The sequence below is a fragment of the Solanum pennellii genome, chromosome 12 (assembly GCF_001406875.1).
Source record: "Solanum pennellii chromosome 12, SPENNV200".
In the NCBI taxonomy this organism is placed as follows: Eukaryota; Viridiplantae; Streptophyta; class Magnoliopsida; order Solanales; family Solanaceae; genus Solanum; species Solanum pennellii.
In genome coordinates, this window is record NC_028648.1 from 57,171,918 (window position 1) to 57,178,156 (window position 6,239).

Here is a 6,239-nt window from a genome sequence, read left to right on the forward strand (position 1 = left end):
TTTATTGTATTTTGTGTTCTGTTTTTTTTTTTGTCAATATAACACATTTTATAAGTTTGATTGTGTATTTACTATTGTTGAATCGATTTGTAAGTGTATATGGAATTTTTATTATGTTGTTGATATTATTTATTTTTGTGTTTTATAGTTTTAATGTTTTTTGTGTTCATATATTTGGAAGTGTATATTGAATTTTGTTGATGTTTTAGTCAAGTATGTATTTTTGTAGTTCATAGTTTTATTGTATTTTTGTATCCATAGATTTGGAATTGTATATTGTATTCTGTATTATGTCAGTATATATCCATAAATTCATTTTGTATTCTGTTTTTTTTGTTAGTTATGTCAATGTACCACATATTTGTAACCATATGTGTTCTTTTTGTATGTTGTTTTAACTGTGTTGATTTTTTATTTATTATCATATTTTTTTGTTCTGTTATTTTAGTATTATTTCATTTTTTTGAATTCAATATGCCAGGGGACTTCTTATGCTTGCAAAAAGCTACCAAAAAATGCACCCACATTCACTGTATAGTAAATCATGACATTAAATTCAAGTTGACTGACAAGCTTACACCGGAGCAGTATAAATATTTTTGTGAGAGTACATGTTTTGGTCAATATATGAAAATCAGAAAATGTGTTGGGCAAGGTCAAATTCACAGGTGCTGTATGTCACTAGAAGTAGAAGCTAGTAGTAATCAGTCTCTTGTAATCAAAGTAAATGGAGCTATTTTAAAGTTCATAATTAGGACGTTTGCGCTTATTACTAGATTAAACTGTATTGGTGTTGTAGAGGATTTCAAGTTTAACACAGAAGAACCTAATCGACTTATTGTTCAGTACTTTGATGGTAATGAGATCATACGTAGATCTTATTTGTTCGATAGGTTCAATGGTAAAGTTTGGGTTGACAATGATGATGATGCGATTAAGTTTGCAATATTATATTTCATTCATATGTTTGTGTATTCTGGCGAGAAGAGATCATTGCGAATTCCTAGAATTCACTTTGATTTGGTTGAAAGTGGTCGGTATATGCATTATCCTTGGGGCAGAAAAGCATTTGAGTGGTTGCTACAAGGTATCAACAAGGTTTTGACTACTGATGGTCAATATTATAGAATATGTGGTATGCATGTTATCCTTCAAATATGGATATACGAGTGCATGGGTAAGCGTCAGACAAATTTTGCACGAAAAATCAGTGATCGTATCCCCCGTATTCTAAACGGGCAAACAGTAGGAGCAAAACCCCGATTCAAAATGTTGATGAAAGACACATTCAATGATGGTAATAGAGAGGTGTTGTATATAATTCAAGAAATTGTACCCTCGTAATTGTATTAATTCGATGTATATCTTTTATTATGTTAATTATTCTGTTTATTATCGTTTTCAAATTAAATGGAAGAACGTTGTCCCTTCTTTGATGGAAATTGCTGTTCTACAATTGCCTCCTGAAGGTGTTGAAAAATCAACTGGAGGTGTTCAAACAGAGCCACATCGTGATATTGATGAACAAGCACTTTCTGGACAGAATTCAGATGATGATTTTGTTAACACACCTCCACCTTTAATGAAGGTTACAGGTAAAAGAAAAAAGGGGCAATCAGTATAGCCTGCTAAAAGGGTACGAAAAAAGGACTCAAATATCACAGATCAAATGGAACGAAATGAACAGATCGATCCAGTAGCGAAACGGAATGTGAAAAAAGTTGCGATTAGAAAAGTTGTGCGGAAGAAACAAAATTGTGTTCTAAGAAGACAACCACTCGCACTTATGTGCCAAAAAAGGATTCTCAAATACCATCTGTAAGTGTGTCTCATGAACAATTAATAAGGAAAGAACTCTCTGAGTTACGAAAGGAGGTATATACTGTTTATACTTATGTTTTTTCAATATATTTATTCAAATTATTGCAATCTGTAAAATTTACTCATATTGTAACTGTTTCAGGTTAGAGAAGAGTTCAAAGACATACGAAAGTTGATAAATGATAATTTTAATATCATTATGTCTACTTTGAAGGTGAAACAATATGCTCAATTGTTATGTTTAAAATTATTTTTATTCTTTTTGTTTTTTTGAATTCTCTGTTGTAATTTAATATTTTCAGGACAAAAAAAATAATGACATTGCTGGTCAAGGATCACAACCTTTTACAAGTCCAATTTTATCAGAAAATTAAAATCAGGTAGACACAACTCATTTTGAAAATAATAGTTTATTCTGTTTGTATTCTGTATGCTGTAATATATTTATGTCTAATATTAATTTTTTCTCTATATTTGTAAGTACTTTATTTCTTTATCCATAGTGATTAAATATATGTTGATTGTTTTTGTATCCAATATACTTTCAGAACAACATAAACAATCACAATGCTGCTCAAGGACGACAACATTTTACAAGTCCAGTTGTATCAGAAAATCAAAATCAGGTAGAGACATCTTATTTTGAAAATAAAGATTATTATTTTTGTATTCTGTTTTTCTTACTACGATTATGTTTAATATTAATTTGTATTTTATATGTCATTAATACTGTATTTCATTATAAATATTTTTATGTATATGTTGACTACTTTTGTATCAAATATCTACATGGATTGAATGGACTTTTTGATGATGAGAAGACGGAGTGTGATGAAAGTTCAAATGATGACAACGAGGAAGTTTTTCAAGTATGTTCATTATAAATTTTGTATTTTTATATGGTTTATCGATATTTTTTTTATTCAATCTCCTTTTTTTCAAGGATCATTTAATATGTTGGTTAACTCTACATGTTTATATAGTGCAGTTGGGAATAATTTTATTATTGTTTATAATTAACATTTTTATATTTTTAAAGGTTGATTGTGACAATTTCCCTGTGCGTAATCTGATCACTGTAGATGCTGGTTTTAGTTCGTCTAAATCAATAATCCCAAGTGTATGTTTTTCTACTTATCTAAACTAATTACTTTTGTTGTTATTAGTATAATTTGCATTTGAATAATGTTTTTCTTTTATTAACTACAGATACCTCAACCATCATTTGTATTTGACAAACCCAAAAAAATAAGGCCGCTTGTTTTTGAAAGACAACATGATTTTACATATCAAAATGACAATGATGAAGAGGATCAGTTCATATTTCACTACCCCTATTCAATCTATTGTTCCCATGGAAGGGTCACAACAATCACAGTTTGAGTTGGATGATTCTCTAATGCCAAGTCTCAGTGACATAAAAAGTATTTGTGTTACTGACAATACATGCACATTCAAACCACAAGTAATGACAACTCAAATAAGCAAAAACAGGCTAGCATGGAGAGTCAGAACAAAATAATTCCTGTTCACACACCATTACCTGCGCATAGGATTAGACGTCCAGGCCCTTTCAATACATCCCCATATCTGACATCGTTCGTCTCATCTGCAGGTATAAAGACATAACAAATTTTAATGTATTTTAAATCTGATTTATATATATTTATTCTAATTTTTGTATATGGTATGTTATTTTTTAATTTAATATTTACATCAGGTACTTCATCGGTGCAACCAATTATTTTTGAACTGAAACACCCATTCATCTTTGATCTTATTTCTGGCAATCGTGATATCATTATGTGGAATGCACACCGGTCATGGATTCGCGAAGGTCTTCTTGCAAAACATGAGAACAAGTAAGTATTTAAGACGCATAATAATATAAAAAAAAATTGTATGCTGTATTATGTATTCTCCATTTTTTAGTATATGATTTTTTTTTGTATTCATGATTATTATTTTGAGGTTATTTTGCATTATCAGTTCTTAATCTGAATCATTTTTTTTACTGTATTCTAAGCATGTTATTGTATTTTCAATTAATCAACTTATTGAATGCTAATGTATGTTGTATTATAAATTGATTGAAACAACTCATATATTGTTCGTTAATCTTTTTAAAATTCTGTATTGTAATAATAATCCAGATCTTTATTTGTTGCTATGTATGTTACTCTGAATTCTGGTGCATATTTTCACAAATACATTAGATACCTATATAATTTCTATGTTTCTATGTAATCAATATGAAATTTAAGCAAATTGTATACCTTTTATTTTTTGTGTATTTGTTTAGACGTCATGATCAGGACCGATACAAGAAGGGTAAAGAACGCATTCCAGTCCAATTTGACTTTGGTGTTGATATTGTAGACAATAAAAATTGGTTCTACAATTTGTACTCAAAAGGACAATTTTTGAATGATTCGGTAAGTAACAACTGTAGTTATTTAGTTATTCTTCGTTGTTTTATTGTTATCTAATGGTTATTTATTTTTTATTGTTCAGCATATCAATGTTATCTTCTATTATTTGAGAAAGAAAGCCAAGTATTATGTTGACAGCAGGTATAAATACATAACTGTGGATTGTGTGTTTACGTCCAAAATTTCATCAATTTGGAAGAAGTATGAAGATTTAGATAGTGATGTCTGCTGCGCTGATGAAGAACATTTTATAGGTGATTACATTAGAGGGTATAAAGTTCATGCCGGCATTTCGTGGCATTTGGTGGATCACGTATTTATCCCTGTACATGTAAAGAAAAAGTTTCATTGGGCATTGGCGGTACTCTCTCTTAATGATAGACGTGTATACGTTTATGATTCTTACAGAGCAGCAGGTCATGATGCAGCAATCAGGAAAGAGGTTACCAAGTTATCTCAACTCATTCCGCTTAAGTTGACTATGTATGATTATTACAAGAATAGAGGTTTAGATAGATCTGTTAGTCAAGAAGAGAATGAGTTATTTGAGATAGTTTTCATAGACAACAAACCTCTACAAATCGATGGAAGCTTGTAAGTTGTATTAATTTTAATTCATTATTTGTATTTGAATTTTAATTTTGTATTCTCATATTTTATTCAGGGATTGTGGTATCTATATGCTTGCTTTTGCCGAGTGGCTGTCTTATGGTCAAGGAAATTTAATTGGTACATTTGACGTAATATTTTTAAGGTCAAGATATGCTGCACTTCTTTGGAATTATGCTAAGCAAAAGCAAGACAACGGAGCCATTAGTGACTCTGAGGCACCCCCCAGGCATACCATGCCTCAATCTGTTCGTGTTGTGTCTGCTCCAATTGAAATACAGTAGTTGTGAGTTTGTTGAAGATACTTCTTCGTGTTTTAAAACTACTTAATTTATGTTTCATAAACTTTGATGTTGCTTTATATTTTGCATACTTATCATTTTGACTTTTATGTAGCAGATAATTCTGCATACTTATCATTTTGATTAACTTTTGTTTAGCAGTTTATTCTACATACTTTTCATTTTGATTTTATCTATATATATTATGTTAGTTGATTCCATGTGTTGTATTTTGTATGATGTATTCATCGTTGTAAAATTGTTGTATTACATTATTCATTACGTCACATTACTTGTAGTTGTATTGTTTGTATTAAAATCTAATTTATTTTCAAATGTGGTCACATTATTTGTATTGTATAGTGTCAAATATATTTGTTTATGAACATTAAATCACAGTTTCTCAAGTCATATTTTTTAATCTTCTTGCATATACATATACATATTGAATTCTAAGATTATTAATATACAGTGTGATAGGCAATAATATGGAGTGAGCTATCAAACGACTTTATTTTATTTTATTTTTGTTTACTTTATTTTTTAAGAACGTTTATGTTATATATTACAAATACAAAACTTTTATTAGTATACAAGTAAATACGCGCAAACGAACATATTTTGATAAAATATTATTCATTGAACATAATGAAAACATCAATTACAAGGATAAATGATTTGTACAAACATATGTAAATTTATTTTTCAAAACAAAATCAAACATATCTAACTATTCAGTTCGTGGTCCATTCCTGCATGATCGTCTATTATGTCCCTTTTGACCACAAGTACTACAAGAATTCTTGTTCTTCTTTCCATATAGCTCATTGTACATCTTATCACGAAGCTTTTTTGAAGGCCTACCAGGTAGTTTTTTGAACTTTGGAGGCTTAACTATTTCATTCTCTACATATGCAGGCACATTCTAATCTTTTCGATCAGGTAATGGATTGATTGTATTAGCATATGTAACAAGTAATGTATTTGGCTTGTAAAGGTCAGAACAATACGGTTCAGGATCAAGAAATTTCTTCTTTAAAACAGCCCAAGCGTGCGAACATGGTATTTCATCCACTTGAAAAGTCCTACATGTGCA

General features: G+C 29.7%; 1 pseudogene; it reads left to right on the plus strand.

Annotated features, from left to right (window-relative positions):
* Nucleotides 1-675: 675 nt before the first annotated feature.
* LOC107006391 lies at nucleotides 676-5,205 on the plus strand (annotated as a pseudogene).
* Nucleotides 5,206-6,239: the final 1,034 nt, after the last annotated feature.